Source organism: Stegodyphus dumicola, chromosome 10 (genome assembly GCF_044657685.1).
Source record: "Stegodyphus dumicola isolate Sdum_Otavi_A_Nest chromosome 10, ASM4465768v1".
Lineage (NCBI taxonomy): Eukaryota > Metazoa > Arthropoda > Arachnida > Araneae > Eresidae > Stegodyphus > Stegodyphus dumicola.
Genome location: NC_140777.1, coordinates 114,320,560 through 114,337,694, shown reverse-complemented (window position 1 = coordinate 114,337,694; position 17,135 = coordinate 114,320,560). Strand labels below are relative to the sequence as shown.

The 17,135-nt window shown below is 38.3% G+C and overlaps 1 protein-coding gene across 3 annotated transcripts in view; it reads left to right on the top strand.

The window, feature by feature from the left end:
- Positions 1-208: 208 nt before the first annotated feature.
- The window catches only part of LOC118205856 (alkylglycerol monooxygenase-like), a 106,082-nt gene continuing 89,155 nt past the window's right edge, over positions 209-17,135 (top strand). Inside the window, exons 1-2 of one of the 3 annotated variants that reach the window (XM_085825397.1) lie at positions 209-499; positions 659-731. The gene's annotated coding sequence lies outside the window, so the exon portion shown is untranslated. Of the gene's footprint in view, positions 599-658; positions 732-17,135 lie in introns of all 3 variants that reach the window. The other 2 variants (XM_085825396.1, XM_085825400.1) reach the window with 2 other exon arrangements.

The window sequence follows — 17,135 nt, the reverse complement described above, 5'->3', positions numbered from 1 at the left end:
GAATTTTATCTGGAAGGAAAACCAAGTTATTTGCGTTTAAGCGATACTTCGCAAAAAATTATCTCCATAATAGATAACATTTCATTATTCCGATTAAACAGCAATTTTCTTAATCTACGATGATGATGAAATTGATTTCACGTGTAAATAAACATTCCCATTAAATTATTATCTTTTCATACCTATTATCTCTGCTTCACGATGTATATCCACAACTGACATTATAGAAAAAAATTCAAAATTTTATGCTTTCATTTGATCAGTTTCTCAGTGATCGCATGTTTAAACAGTTTCCAAGAACTCATTTTTTGTGGATTGAGCCTGTTTCTTTTTCCTAAACAGAACGCTTTAAAAAGAATTTTGTTCACCATCAGTGGGGTGTTTACATGTCTATAAATAATGCAACAGCAAAGGATTTTTTAATTGCTTCAGAATTTAACCGCCTTGATTAAGAACCATATTTCAACAAAGAAGAAATTTTTAAAAAATTGGAATTCAGGTAATTCTGCAGAATTTATGTTGGCGATATTTTTATATCTTCTAAATGAAATTACATTTAGTTTTAATTATAAAGTAATATCCAAGGATATAATATTAGGTAAGTTGCTTCTCTTCTTTCACAAACTTTGATAATTATTTTCTCAAATTATTTTTATAGCAGAAGACAAGAAATGGAAAATTGTATAACTGAGGCTTACTTGATTTAAAAGAATGACTAAATATTAACAACCGTAAGTTATAAAAACGTAAAAATTACTTCAATAGAAATAATTGATTACTGAAACTTTGATATAGGTTTTTTATTGCATGGGTAGAATATTATGTTTATGTTATGCAAATTTATGTCTTATGTTCATGATGCCTTCTTGTTCAAATGCATTTGATTTATTTGAAAAAGGAAGAATGATGTTTTTCTTGTTTAAATGTATTAAACACATTGGAAAATAGCGAGCTTGATGATAAACCATCTTTTTATTTTGAAGCAAACTGCATGTCTTCTTAGTTGTGGGAGATCAGGGGTTACTAAAGTGACCGGTGAACCCTGGCATAGTTCATATAATTTTCAAACGCCAGTGACAACTCTACATATTTTTGCGTTATTTTCTTCCTTCACATTCGTACGGGGTTCGTAGATTTGGAGTGAATAACGACGACACCAATATATAGCCAATATTAATCAGGACCGCTCCAAAGTCACGTTTTACAGTCATCGAAGATCTACTATACACTCGCTGGAACAGACTTATAGAGATTTAAGGAGGCATTGAGTGAAAGCTCATACTGGGATGAGTGGGAATGAAACAGCTGACAGATTAGCCAATAAGGCAACTCCAATAAATATTCATTATTCCACAACTAGCACTTTGGCCATGCTCATATTTGAAAAAGCAACTGAAATGCAAGGCACAAATCAAAGGACAAACAGGGTGAGACGAATATGAACCAGGTTACCGCGTAATACTATCATATCGCACAAGTAGAAGTCAAACAAGTAGAAGTCGACATCATTTTTCTCACAATGAATAAAATTTATAACAGGTACGGTAACTTTCCACAATATTTTAATAGACACGGCGTCAGCAGAACCGTCAGCAACATATTTAAATTTAATGTAATATAACAACTTTTTCTCAATATCAGTAAAAGAATTAACGTGACAATAACATACCGTGCTAATTATATTAATCTGAGACAAGAAAGTTGCCAACAGGAACTGTTTGTTTAAAATGATAATATTATCGAAAGATTTTTAACATACAATAACGTCACATGAAATCGCGTGCTTTCTTTTACGTTAGAACATAACCTTATACATATAACAATAATAATATACACAATCCAGTCACATAAATATGACCACCTGTCAAAAGCCTGCATAACCATCTTTCGCTTCAAGACGTGAAGAAAGAGAGTCAATTAGGTTCTTGAAGGTGTTCACTGGGATTTTTGAGCCATGCCGACTCCAGTGCAATGGCCAGCTGCTCTAGGTTACGTGGATGAGGATCCATGGCGCGAACAACCCTATCGAGGTGGTCGCACAGATTCTCGATTGGGTTTAAGTCCTGGGAGTTTGCTGGCCAGGGGAGTAAACTCATCCTCGAGTTCTTCGAACCATGCACTTATACTGCAGGCTGTATGAAACTTCGCATTGTCCTGCTGGTAGATGCCATCATTTTAAGGAAACACAATTCGCATATAGGGGTGGATATGGTCCGTAAGAACAGATGCGTCTTTCTGTTAATCCATCCTGCTTTCCACAATGATGAGTGCACCCACAGAATGCCCCGAAAACATTCTCCAGGCCATAATGCTCCCTCCTCCAGCTTGGAACCTTCCGGCAATTGTTCCAAGGTGTTTGCTTTCCGACGTTTCATGTCGTATACTCCAACGTACATCTGTCCGATGGAGTATAAAACGTGACTCATCGGAAAATTATACCTTTAGCCAATCAATGGACCGCCAGTTGCGGGACGGGCGTGCAAATTCCAGCCTTCGTCATCGATGAGCTGCAGTCAGCATGGCGCTTTACCCAGGCGTCTGCTGCAGAGGCCCATACGTAGCAACATTCGCTAACCGGCGTTGAGGAGACACGGTTCATATTGGCAGTCAGTTCATCCCTTTGTTCATCTTGGCGGTCAGTTGCTCAGCGGTTGCACGTATATTCTCCCGAAGGCATCTCCGCAGTCATCGTTGGCATCTGTCATCTATGGCCGGTGGTGCACTATATTTGCCATGTCGCTGATTTTGGATAGTGACATTTTGCTATGCACGGTATATTTTAACCACGGCGGCACGCGAACTGTTTACAGAATTAGTCGTTTCAGTAATGCTTTCGCGCTTGGCCCGAAAGCCAATGATCATGCCCTTTTGGACGTCAAATAAATCCTTCCTTTCTGCATTACGCCAAAGATTGCAATGTTTTCTGAAACTGCGATATACTGTATTGTACTGGGTTTCTATTGCCGGAGCAATACTTCCAAATCATGCAAAGAGTTCCATGCAGAGCCTGGTATTGGAAAATTCCTTATTGAGATTCCTCTGAGGAAGAAAGAGGGAGAAAAAGTAATGCGGCGCAAAATTTCGCCTGGGCTCAGGAGCTGAAGCAAGCTGCCTGCAACACTGGTCCGAACAAGAGTCCAGAGTCCAAGCAAGTCCAAAGTAAACCTAAAAGTCCGTGAGATGCTCGTAGTCTGCTGGCGCTTCACTGTGATTGGTCGAAATATAGTTGAAATGCTTGTCAGAATGTTTTCTTATTCTCTCGGGCACCCTTTATATAAGCTTCACTACAATGTGCTGCCACCTGTCTTCTGTGATTGGTTACTTCACGTTGACGTCGAAAGTAGGTGGTGGTCACATTAATCTGACTGGATTATGTATTTAAAGTTTGGCAGTGCTATTTTTATTTAACATTTTGTAAAACTTACAAATTTTTCATTAACACACTCTACGATCTGAAAGGGAGCAGTGGCAACACTCTTCGAAATAAAGCAGAATTTTACATCCAGTGCGCAAGACTGTTGTCATTCAAAAAAATGAGTGCAGGAATTAGCGTTTTCAGAGTTTTTATTAGTATCTCGGCTGATTAAAGGTTTCGAAGGTGATAATGGTCGAAATGGCTTCTTACGAATTTTTGGAATCGGAAATAATATATTTAATGTTTGGCAATGTTTTTTTTATTTCATATTTTGTAAAACTTAGAAAATTTTTATTAACAAACTCTACTATACTAATTCCGAAGTCAAACAACAAATTAATTATTGTGTCTTAAACTCTACGATATGAGAGTGATCAATGGCAACTCTTCTCGAAATAAAGAAAATTTTTATTTCCAGTGTGCGAGAAAAATGAGGGCGAAAATTAGCCTTTTCGGCGTTTTTAATTAATATCTCCGCTAACTGAAGTCGTACGAAAATGAGAATTGCCGAAAGGCCTTCCCACGAATTTTTGGAATCCGAGGGGTACCTCTCCCGAAACTGAACTCCCCGCCGTTCCGGAGGAGATAATGACACAAACAAAGCAAAAAACAGACCGATGCGCACATAATTTTAATATTATAGATTTTGAGATGGCTGAATAGTTGCTTCTCAGATATTCGTCTTAAATCAGTCGATCATTTAGCAGGTTTCTCGACAGCGCACTGCTCAGAATACGCCGTAAAAGAGAATTCGCTACAAGAACCCTGACCAAGAGGCGAAACAAAATTTAAAGAAAAAAAAAATTAGTGGATTCATTGTGAGCCAACTACTTAATACTCTTGATAGAAACTTGTAATTTGTTCAATAGCAGCTTGTATGATGTAACTTGGAGCACCTTTTACTTTAATTAATATAATTAATCTAATTTAAAGATACAGATTCAATGTGCATCTTACATATAAAGGTTTCTATCAGATTGGAGGAAACGTTGCAGGCTTTGTGTCTTTATTGTGTACTTATTGCACAAGATACTCCATGACACTTTATTTACATACAAAACACATCATTGCTGCGCATAAAAGCTTACAACTCCATGATCGGCATTCAGTCTCCTTTCTGGGTTTCATTCGCTTAGCGCACTTGGCGATATAAGGCGCCGCTTTACACGCACCAGTTCTAAGTTCGATTAAGTTCTAGATATACCCCATACCTCCCCTTTTATCACAAGGTCAATCTAATTGGGGGCCGTCGAATTCTGGTGGACCGACGCGAAGGTTATGGCACAGTTGGATTCTTTGGTAACCAGAATTTATCAGCAGCAATTCCGCTGAATTAAACATTCGGTAAAATCTTGAGTTCGGAGGACGACACAGACTCATCTACCTGGTGACTATTATCTTTGGATGATTCTGAAACTCAATTCTTATCCGCTTCTCTGGGAATCGCGAGAAATGGAGGTGGTCGTATGCAGCTATCATCACTTTTGGCTCCTCCTTCCGCATCTGGTCGACATGTCGCTGTCATAGCTGACCGTCTGCATTTATAGTGTAATGAAGCTGTCCATCCTTGGATTGCACTGTTCCAAATCTCCATAGTCTATGGTCCTGGCGATAATTCCGTACTGCCACTTTATTGCCAACCTTTAATCCTTAGTATGCAAACTCGTAGGTTTCTTTTCGAACTCTGTCTTCCCCCCTCCTTTTGAGATCTGGTCTCAATAAGTCAATTTTTATTCAAATTTCTCTCTTCAGCATCAACATCGTAAAGCCCTGTAGAGTAGTTAAGTTCGGAGCTTTTTTGTATGCATTAAAAATGTACTGAGTTTTCGTATCAAAGCTCCTGGATAATTTTGCATGGTTCTTAAGGACTGTTTTACTGTAAACGCATACCGTTAGTTTCAAATTATTTTCGGTTGGAAAACTTTCTAAAAGTAGTAAAAAGCTTAAAATACTATTATCCAATTCATTGATTATTAGATAGAGTTTTTTAGCATTGCACGTGTTTTATTTCTAATGGTAAACAAATTAACACTTTGTCCTTGTAATCCTAAATTTATTTCATTTAACTTTTCAAAAATATCAGCTAAATATGCTAAACATGCCAACCATAATTCACTAAATAAACAATTTTGCCATTCAAATTTGAATCACAGAGGAAAATTTTAATTTCTGATCGAAGTTCAAAAAGACTATTTAAAGCTTTGCCTCTTGCCTTACTTCGGAATGTGACAAAAGTGTTTCATGTTCACTGCCCATTTTTGGCATAAAATCGTAAATATTCTTAAATTTAATGCTTGGCTTTTATTAAAATTAACAATTTTCGCAACTTGCAATACTAATATTGCAAGTTGCGAAAATGCGGTTTCCGGGGAATATTTTAACTACTAAAGCTTCACGACGAATAGAGCGGTAAGTACATTTAGTTACAGCTGCGACTTTATTTATTTGAGAAATAACACCGGATTTCCTGTTAAAGCCCGAGCTCCGTCACTGAATACGGCAATGCATTTATTCCAGGTAATATCATTCTCAGCTATAAAATTGTCAATTACTTTGAAAATTTAATTTTTTTGTTCCTCTATCATGAAGAGATTCACAAAGTCAAAAATACTCTTCGGCAATTCGTTTACCTTCTTCCAAACATGTGTAAACTAATAATTGAACCAAGTTCGTTATATCAGTACTTTCATCCAAGTGCAGTGAGAAATACTGTCTGTCTTTTATTTTTTGAATGAGTGTCTCTTTTATGGGATTTTCCATTTCATGAATTCATTGTTTTACTGTATTATTTGATAACGGAATATTATTAAGTTCATTAGCCGCTTTTGGCTAATCTTTGGAATATGGTAACAGGTAGTTTGGCGACATTTTGGTAAGGCGATAAATGTTACTAGCTAGGACTTTAGCAGTGTACATGGATATAGTCAAGAGTGTGCGCAATGCCATTTTTGTGCAATTCTGGGATGTTTTTTTAAGTGAAAATAGGTCGACATGTACATGGATGATATAGTGTATGTGCAATTCGTAAAAACGCGGCAAGCATTGGACGATTCTGCACTTTATCCCAATTTCGCACCTGATCTTCGTCATGATTAAACACTTTTGTTCCATAAAAGTTCTAGCATAAGCGTAATTCGGCTAGCAGATTGTTGGAAAAAAATGTTGGAAATGTTGAGGGGGAAAAAAAAAAAATGCCTTTACTTCGTGAAAGCAAAATGGCGTCCAAACAAAAACTAGCAGGTTGCTGTAGCAGGGTTGGTCGCCAAATTTTCGCCAAAAAATCGCCAAGTTACCATAATTTAAAGATTAACCCCGCTTTTCGTTAAATAATGTTAAAACGATATATTTAGCTGCTAGCTGGATATATAAGCTTTTCTTCAACAGTGCGACTCCTGCCCAGTCTTTGCAATTCTTAGGCTTACTAGGTAACTAGTTTCGAAAGCTGTTTCATGTGAAGTAACAAAACCTTTCATTATTTGTTTACTATTTTTGAACTCCGATAATATCCTCTTAAAATATCCTTTAGATGGATCGTTTAAATTAACATGCTTAGATTTAATATATCTTTTAAGAAACGATGGTTTCCTACTTTGACTAGAAAATAGTTTGAGAGTGTTTTAATTTTTCAATTTAATAGTAAATATTTTGTTTCTTTGCGTACCACCTGTTTTTCTCTTGCGTACCACCGGTATAGAACCGCAGTTTTACTTGCTTTTAAGCATTCCTTTATTACGAGAAATCTTGCAGATTTTTTATTGAACGGAGAATACATGCTTTTATTGTAATGTAACAAATATTACTGAGTGATTTTCTTTGAAATAAAATTCTTTTTGTCATATCTAAATTTCTAATTTTACAACAACAATAACAAAAAATAAAAAATTAAATGAATTATTTTAATATTGGTAAAAGCTTTTTTAAATTAATTTTGATGAGCTATCCATGAATGTTTTGTCCCAACAATGTCTATTCTTGCCAAGAGTAGAAAAGCAGATTTTATAGAAGTAGCCGAAGAATTAGGTAATGATATGCTGCTTGCTCACTTGGTAAGGTCCCAGAAATAAATTAAAAGTAATCTCTGAAAGTCGGTTTTACGATGAGGGAGAAGTTAAGTTAATTCTAAACCGAGTACCTGCCGATCGAGAAGTTAAAGAGGAACGCCTCGCTCAGGAAGCAAAAGAAATGGAATGCAAGCTAACATGAATTCGACATAAAGCGTCTTGAATTGCAAAATCAAAGAAATACGAGCTGGAGAGTCACCCGAGATGTTGTAGAATCGAGCAATAAAGTCTGGATGACATTAAGTACTCCAAAGTCTGATGGAAAAGAAAGGATGACATGAAATTATATTTGTTAAATTTTGGGCTGAATTAGCTCAGCTAAGAAAAGATTAGGTGGCTTACCTTTTGAGTGTTTTACATGCCGAAGTCTCCGATATATTAGCTAGAGAACATACTGAAGATGCAAATAAGTATCATTATGTAAAAAATCTGATGTGTACACCGCATGACTTCCTTGTATATAATGTTAAATTATAGGCAATTTTCCAGCATTTCATTTAAACATATTGAATTAACATTTCACGAATTTTGGATTGAATCTTCTTTCTTGATAGCGTATAAAACACAATAGAATAAATGCACCCTTTAAGGTTCACTATATTTATTTACCATAGCGACACTCTGGCTCTAGTTTGACTTAACTCAGAATGGACTAAATTTATATCCTGACTAATTGTCCGTGATGTAGTCGTACGGTTTTGAAGGGCTGACCTCACAATAAGTCTATCCTCTTTGGCATGAGAGGATGTTGAGATCCTGCTTGCAGTTTAGTATGACCCTCAGCAATCCATTGATTCCATGTTCGCTTGGCAGTAGTTGGAGAATATCGACCAGTGCGACCGGCGATATCACCGGACGGTAATCTTCACTTTCGATAGGCAATGGTCCCGCCTCTATTGAATTTCTAAACTTGTGGTAAGCATTTCCTCTTCTTATTCGTTTTATAATACGATATTCTGAGCAAACTCCATCCTTACAAAGCACTTTCCGAATGAGAAATCCACAACACAACGTTTCTTTTATGCAGTGTTTCAGATGTCGTTTCTCCAGTTTTAATGGCAGTGTAGTTTTCCACTAGCATGAGATATTTCTTGTACTTTTAGCTTGTCGATATTTTTGGAAAGCAAAAAGAGTGTGAAATTGTGGTTACAGCTAACAGAGTGGTTAATTACATTTATTCAATTTAGATAAAAATTATGGAATATCCGTTTACTCAATGTTAAATGCACGTGCCCCTGTATGTTTGCATTTCCGGCACAGCTTTTTCTTAAAAATTTCTCACTTTGTGCGCTGCATTGCACAAGGAAATACAACAATTTTAATTAACATTCTACTAAAATTATCTAAGTACAAAATTCGTAACATTGCCCCCTTCCCAAGGACTGCACCTCCCGGGCAGTACAATCCCTGTGCAGGAAGCCATACTTACAACTAAGACATCAATGCAATAATAAACATCACAATACAATAATAAACAACATAAAAACTAATTGCAAGAAGTGACTTAAAAGAAATCGAATACTAAATCAATAATTAGTGCACAAATTTTCAAATTTAAAAACGGAAAGGACAATGGTCTTATTCTATGTACATTATATAGACTAGTTACTATGGCCATAGAAAAGAGCTAGCTTGTCGTAATGAACGACTTTGGTTTTAGTATTCGAAGACTTACGGATCCGAACTACGACGTCCTTCAGCTTGTTTAGGACTGTGTAGGGAACACCCCAAGATGACTGTAATTTAGGAGATAGTTCTTTCCGTCGAATCGGATTCCACAACCACACGTTGTTTCCTTCGTTGAATCGATGTCCTGTAGCTCTCGTATCGTATCGGGTCTTCATCTTCTCCGTCGCCAAGTTGACTCGCTCTGGTGCGAAATTGTGCATCGCTTAAAACCCTGCCTATAGATATTGGGTGTACTCCTCAGGCGATGAAGGCGCATCTGGAGGACGACCAAACAAGAGATAACAAGGAAGATGGAGGTTACCATCGAAGAGTATCTGAGAGTCTGTCGGTAGTCTCGTTTACGGTATTGCAATAAGCTTGTGAAAGGTAACTTCTTGTCCTAGTCCTGTTGGTTTCTGGAAACCACCAGTGAGAGGTTTTTAAGAATGCTCGATTAAACCCCTCTCTCTTACTGCGGATGGAAAGGTATCGTTTAGATTTTGGCGATGCCGAGTAGCTTGCAGATTTCTTTAATTATAGACAATGCAAATTTTCTTTCTTCATCGGAATACAACTGAAGAGGCACTCCGAACATGGAAATCCAATGCTGTTTCATTATTTTTGCTACTGTGAGAGCCTCTTGATCAGGAATAGAATACGCTTTAGGCCACTTGGTGAAGTAATAAATGACATCGAGGATATACGAGGGCTATCCAGAAAGTAGATTACGTTTTGGAATAAAAAAATAAACAAAGTATAGGAAACAAATTTTATTATATACAGATGAAAGCCACACTCAAATACTACTTTTCTACATAGTCACCATACAAATTAAGGCATTTATCGTAGCGATGTACGAGCTTGGAAATTCCTTCGTCGAAAAATTCGGCCGCCTGCGCCTTCAACCACTTCGTTACCTCTTCTTGCAGCTGTGCGTCGTCATCAAAACGCTGCATAGCCAGCCACTTCTTCATTGCTGGGAATAGGTGGAAGTCGCTCGGTGCCAGGTCGGGACTGTACGGCGGATGAGGAAACAACTCCCACTTAAAAGATTCAAGAACTTTACGAGTGACATTTGCCGTGTGGGGCCGGGCGTTGTCGTGAATCAGCAAGATCTTAGAGCTCAACATTCCTCTGCGCTTGTTTTGAATTGCTCTTCTGAGTTTTTAGAGAGTTTGGCAATACCTTTGAGAGTTTATTGTAGTGCCTCTTTCCAGGAAGTCCACCAAAATTACACCTTTTCTGTCCCAAAAAACAGTCGCCATCATCTTCCTTGCCGACATTGTTTGCATGCATTTCTTGGGTTTTTGGGGAGAACTTGTGTGCCCCCACTGCATTGATTGCAATTTCGTTTCACAGTTCACATGTTTCACCCATGTTTCGTCACCAGTAACGATGCGATCGAGTAAAGAGTCACCATCCTTATGGTAAGCGTCCAAAAAGTTCAACGCTGCAGCCATTCGCTGATTTTTGTGGTCCTCTGTCAAGATTTTTGGAATCCATCTTGCACAAAACTTGTGGTAACCAAGCTTTTCGCTGATGATTTCGTGCAACAAACTTCGCGAAATTTGTGGAAAACTCAAAGAAAGTTCCGTTATTGTGAAATTTCGATTTTCACGGACTTTAGCATCGACTTTTTCGAGAAGTTTGGCGGTCACTATGCTGGGTCTCCCACTTCGATCTTCGTCGTGAACATTGGTTCGGCCATTTTGAAATCTTATGACCCACTGACGCACTCCACCTTCAGTGATAATGTTGTCCCCATACACTTCACGAAGCTGCCGATAGATTTCTATCGGTTTACAGTTTTTTGCAGTCAGAAACCTTATTACTGAGCGCACCTCGCAGCTCGCGGGATTTTCAATTAACGCAGACATTTCAAACCGTCACAGTATCTGAACGGAGCACAGCACGAACCTCTCACTAGCACGGCTAGATGCAGACTGAGCTGCGCAACGCTCTGACCCCAAGATGGCCGCGCTAGCCCCGCCCCTAGCGGACACAGACGGAAACGTAATCTACTTCCTGGATGGCCCTCGTATTTGTTTCCATCAGCAGTTCGTGGCAGAGGTCCAAGGATGTCAAAGGCGGTACGTTCGAAAGGCATTCCTATATTGTAACAATGTAGCTTTCCTCAGCAGCTTTTCTTTGGTTCTTTCCGACCCGCAGATGCATCGCAAGATTTGTACCACTCTTGCATGTTATCATTTGCACTACTACTATAGGAGCAGTATCGAACTCTTTGCAAGGTCTTCACTACATCGAAGGGGTCTCCTGTAGGGCTGCTATTTAGTTTTTTAAGGATATCCAGGATCTTAGAAGTATTTGCCATTGGAAAGACTTCCCATACCTGATTCGAATTTCCGGTACAAAACGCCGTTTCGAATTTGGACTGAGTCCCAGAGAGCTCAATATTATTTTGCCCTAGGACTATAGATCGAAATGTCCTGTCAGGTAGGTTTTTCTGTTTGAAGACTCCATTACGTCAATTATGGGTTAATGTCCGCATCTTCCAGTTGGTTTTCCTGACTTCTTTGGCACTCCTTGGGTCTGGATCAGCCGATGTTGATGTTGTAACTTGTCGGACGATCGTATTAAGTAAGATGGCGGCAGCTATCTAAGCAGGGTGTGTTCCAGACAAGGTGCCGGTGTTTCCAGGTGAAGATCCCTTTTGATGATGGATAGTTATGCCCTCAGATGCTGAATGCAGTTGGCTATTTTTAAAGTCCAAGGAAAAATTATATTTCCTTGGAAAGTCCAATTCATGTATGCAAGGATATGTAATATCTGCCGCATATGCCAGATGGTAGTAGGCGGCACGTCCAAGCGGGATATTTACGTATAACTTCCCATCTATTTCGATTTGATCACCAGATGCAGTCTGGGCGTCCAAAGGAGTTCATCTTTAAAATGTTGAGCTAAATCCTTCCTAATGATGGTAACATTGACTCCTGCATTGATGACCATATTACAAAGATTTCCATGTCCCATGATGAAGAGCTCATTATTGCCGCCACTCAATGCAGAAATCTGAAGCTCTTTAAAATGGGGCTTCTCAGTATTCTTCAAACTCCGCTCTGCAATATAGCCACTAATTTGTTTCTTGCGTCGCTGTTGGCGAATGGTCTTAGTTTCCGTGCCTTAGGGTGTTCTGAAGTTTCTTCGTACGTGGCCTTCATCACCGCAGTTCCAGTACTTTAAAGTTATTTTCTTCGCACTCCTATTCCGTATCAAAGAATTTACTTGTCTGGTTAAATAATCTAAATGAGCAGCCATTTGATCCACTGGCTATTGGAGTTAAGCAGCTCTGATTGGGTGGCAGTCTCTACGAGTTGCTTACTGGGATGCTATGAATTTCATGACGTACACTAGAGCGCACCTTGATATCCGCCATTTCCAGAGTTTTCTGTATTTCAGGATCCCAGATGCTCTCGATAAGGTTCTGCAAGGACAGGATTCCTCTTGTTTCTGTCAGGCATTTCGAAAAGGCGAGATGAAACAGCCTTTCAACATCCGTGGCGAGTTCCTTAAGTGTTTCTGTGGGCTTCTGTTGATGGAATTTTAATGGAAGTCTGCTGTAATTGTTTAAACACTTCTTGCCAACGCACACCTCCAACGCGCCGAATAGAGCTTCGAAGTCTAGTCTTAAGTTTTCTAGGAGAGTTTGATGAATATCCGCAGGGTCAACTCTCAGAGAAGCTGCCAGATGGACAGGTCTTAGCTTGGAAATTCCCATCCATCCCATCAGTTCCTTGCGCATCCCTTCCTTTAGCTAGAAAATTGTGTCTTATATGCTTACCAAGAAGTCTTCCCATCATATGTGGATAACTTCAGAGAACAGAAGTGCTCCCTGTCGTCGCTACGAATTTCTTTAAAGTATAAACCTCTTTGGCCACTGAAAACGTCCTGTCATCAATTTGTTGTTGGACGGCAGAAACTATTTCTTCGATTTCTTCTTTGACAGAAGAAACTCCGTAATCGATTTGTTGTTCCGCGAACGAAACTCCCTCTTCTGTTTGTTTTTTGACAGAAGAAACTTTTTTTTCAATTTGTTCGACTTTATATTTTCAACCGCGTCTATTTTGCCTTCCATAGCCTCAAATTTGTGTTCTATTATGTAAGTAATTTCTCTTTTCTTTTCTTCTTTAACAGCTTCAATCTTTCCTTGACCAGCTTCCATTTTTTCTGGACTTGTTTTCGTCTTTTCTTCAACGAAATCTTGGCAAGCTTTCATTTCTTCTGTTCTCAGTTTCATTACCTCTTTAACCGAATCTTTGCCCGCAGCTAACACTACAACCAGCTGTCTTAAATGTTCCTTCACTGCTCTTGTCACTGGCAGTCAGTCCCATTTCTGACAGCAAAAAGTGTTGCGTGCGCATGGGTTCGTAGTAGATTGAATTCACAAGTCCGATAATAGGTTAGTGAAATTTATTCTGATCAAAAGTATAATATATCAGCACAGTGGTCAATTACATTTATTCAATTTAAATACAAATTACATAGATATCCATTTACTCAATGTTAAATGCACGTGTCCGTATACGTTTACATTTCTGGTATAACTTTCTCTTAAAATTTGTCTCGCGCTGCATTGCACAAGAAACTGCAACAATTTTAATTATAACTTTACTAAAAATACCAAAGTACAAAATTCGTAACATTATTATAGATATGAAGATAAAGAACTGAATAACGTGTCGTCATTGAAGAAAAAAGCGCAAAGTATGGCAAATAAAAAAACAAAGGCAAATAAAAAAATGTTTTAGCCACTGTGTATTCAGAACTTGATAAAAAAGAATCAGAACAAGCATCCGATGTTACAGGTAGTAAAAAGAACAAAAAAATTTAAGAAAAAGAAAAAAATTTGCATGAAAAGATGTTCATGTTTCTGCTTCAAATGAAGAACATTATTATGTTCTTCATTTTCGTCAACTGAGGAAATTAGTTCTGCATGAAGTGTCTGGTGTGCAAATATAGAAAAATAACACTTCTCTGACTCCAATGGAACCAATATTTTATTCCTTACAAAGTTATAGATTCTTATTCATAAGATTTATTTACATTTTACATGCACGTAGCATCGCGTGACAAAAACTCGAAGTTTGTTTACTTCGTTCTTCGCGGAGACTAGAAGGTGTTGCCATTCCGCTTTAACTAAATTTAATTAGAAACTTAACGGAACTGAAGCGACACTACACACCCCCTTCCTAGTGACAGCGATTATGGAAGATAATCTTTAAAGTGATTGGGGAACTTCACATGTCTGCCGGTTCTAGTAGTCTTAGTTTCATGATGATTTTCTGAATTTTCTTCAGTGTTCTTGAGTGCAGGTGTTTCCCTAAGTTCCGCTTTCTTGGAATGGGAGTTTTGGAAAGGAATATCAGAATCTTGCACTAGGAAACAGGGCTTTAGTCTGTCTATTGAAACTCTTTTAACTTTTCCTTGGATTTCAATATCGAAGTACTTATCCTTTCTTGCTCTTACAGGGCACAGTCCAAGATAGACAGGCTGTAGCGACGAATTATTAATGTTGTATAGGAATACGTGAGAACAGTTGGAAAGATGTTTAGAAACAAAGACTGTTCTATTTCCATGGGTGGTGGTAGAACTTGGCTTCATAGCTCTTATTATTTTCTGAAGGTTTTGAGAAAATTCAGACTGTTTCATATGAGGTACTGTTGAAAAGAATTCACCAGGTAATGCTAAAGAGGTTCCGTATACAAGTTCTGCGGATGAGCAACTTAAGTCTTCCTTGATGGCAGATCTTATGCCTAAAAGAAAGAAAGGCAATGCTTCCAGCCATGATTTTGATTCGAGTAGATGACATTTGAGACTTGCTTTTAAAGTTCGGTGTTGTCTTTCGATCAGGCCATTTGCCTGTGGATGGTACGCAGTTGTAGTGTTTGCATGAAAACCAGGATATTTTCCTAAAGCTTGAAAAAGTTGGTAATCAAATTGCCGACCTTGGTCAGGTGTTATGCGATTCGGAATTCCAAAGCGTGAAAACCAAGTATAAATAAAAGCTTTAGCAATAGATTCTGCTGATTGATCTTCTAACGGTACCGCTTCGATCCATTGTGTATAACGATCGATGATGGTTAGAAGGTATTTGAATCCTTTGCAAGGAGGTAGCGGACCCACCAGATCTATGTTTAAATGCTGGAATCTGTGTGGAGGTACTTTGAATTCTCCCAAAGATGAATGTGTATGTCTGTGAACTTTAGATCTTTGGCAAGATAAACATGCTCTAGTCCATAGTTGGCAGTCTTTATTCATACTGGGCCATATGAAACGTCGTGTTATCAATTTTATCGTGGATCTTATTCCAGAATCAGATAAATTATGGATTGAAGAAAATATTTTCTGCCGAAACTTTGCAGGGATGTATGGTCTATTATAATTTGTAGAAGTATCACAGTAAATTTTCTTGTCGCTGTCCGGTATAGGGATTTGTAGGATTTTTAAGTTTGGGTTGTTTTTTAGTGTCTCCAAGTCGTCATCTTCTTGACAGTCTACTATAGTTTGTAAGTCTATTGCGGATGGTACAGAAATGGTGTCTATGCGAGAGAGAGCGTCAGCGACGGTATTTTCATGCCCTTGTATGAATCGGATATCGGTTGAGAACTGGCCAATATATGACAGTTGTCCAGCTTGTCGTGGCGAAGCTTTTTCCAAATTTTGTTGGAAGGCAAATGTTAGTGGTTTGTGATCCGTGTATATTGCAAACGTTCGCCCTTCTAAGATGTATTTGAAATGTTTTACTGCTGTATAGATAGCTAGGAGTTCTCTGTCGTAGGCACTATATTTTTGTTGTGCTGATGTCAAATTTCGGGAAAAGAAACTCAAGGGTTGTTTTGCATTATTCACAATCTGATGTAAAACGGCTCCAATGGCAGTATCGGAAGCATCAGTTGTTAGCGATATTTCAGCCTTTTCGGATGGGTGAGTTAAGTTTGTGGCATGAATAAGTGCATCTTTTAAGATCTGGAAGGCGTTTCTTGTTTCTGCCGTCCAGGTTATTTCTTTTCTGCAGTTCTTTTTAATACCACTGAGCAATGTTGTTAAAGGTTGTTGCAGTTTTGCACAATTATGAATATGTGATAAAAATTCACCATACCTAAAAATGGTCTTAACCTAGTAAATGACTTTGGTTCTGGGAAATTTTTGATGGCATCAACTTTCGTTGAGAGAGGTTTAAGTCCTTCAGCTGACACTTCGTATCCCAGGAATGCAAGTTTTTCTTGACCAAATTTACACTTTGCCGCATTCATACACAGGCCATATTCGTTTAGTCTCTCAAGGACTGCTCGTAGATGTTTTCAGTGAGTTTCTTCATCTGGAGAGGCTATTAGAATGTCATCCAAATAGCAAAACACGAATTCTAGTCCATTAAACACACTGTTCATGAAACGCTGGAACGTTTGGGCCGCATTTCGTAGGCCGAACGTCATGAATGGGAACTCGAATAAGCCAAAGGGAGTGAGAATGGCCGTTTTCGGTATATCTTCTTCGCGAACTGGAATTTGTTGGTACGCTATAATGAGGTCTATGGATGAGAAAACTTTTTTTCCAGCTAAAATGGAACTGCAATCTGTTAAAAATGGGAGAGGGTATCTATCAGGAATCGTGACGTTGTTTAACGCTCGATAGTCTCCACAAGGTCTCCAATCACCTGATTTCTTCATAGCGAGATGTAGTGGGTTCGACCAGTTACTTTTGGATCGCCTACATAAACCCATTTGGAGCATAAATTCAAACTCCTTTTTAGCCGCTTTAAGTTTCTCAGCTGATAAAATCTCCTGGCTTTAGCGAAAACTGGTGGACCTCTGGTTTCGATATAATGTTCGATGTTATGATTTTTAACTTTATTATTAACTACATTCAGTTTTAACAAATCCGGAAAATCATTAATGATACGTTTATATGGATCATTTACGGCATTTAAAATCGGAATATTATTATTGTTATTTTGAAAACAAGGAGTTCCATTG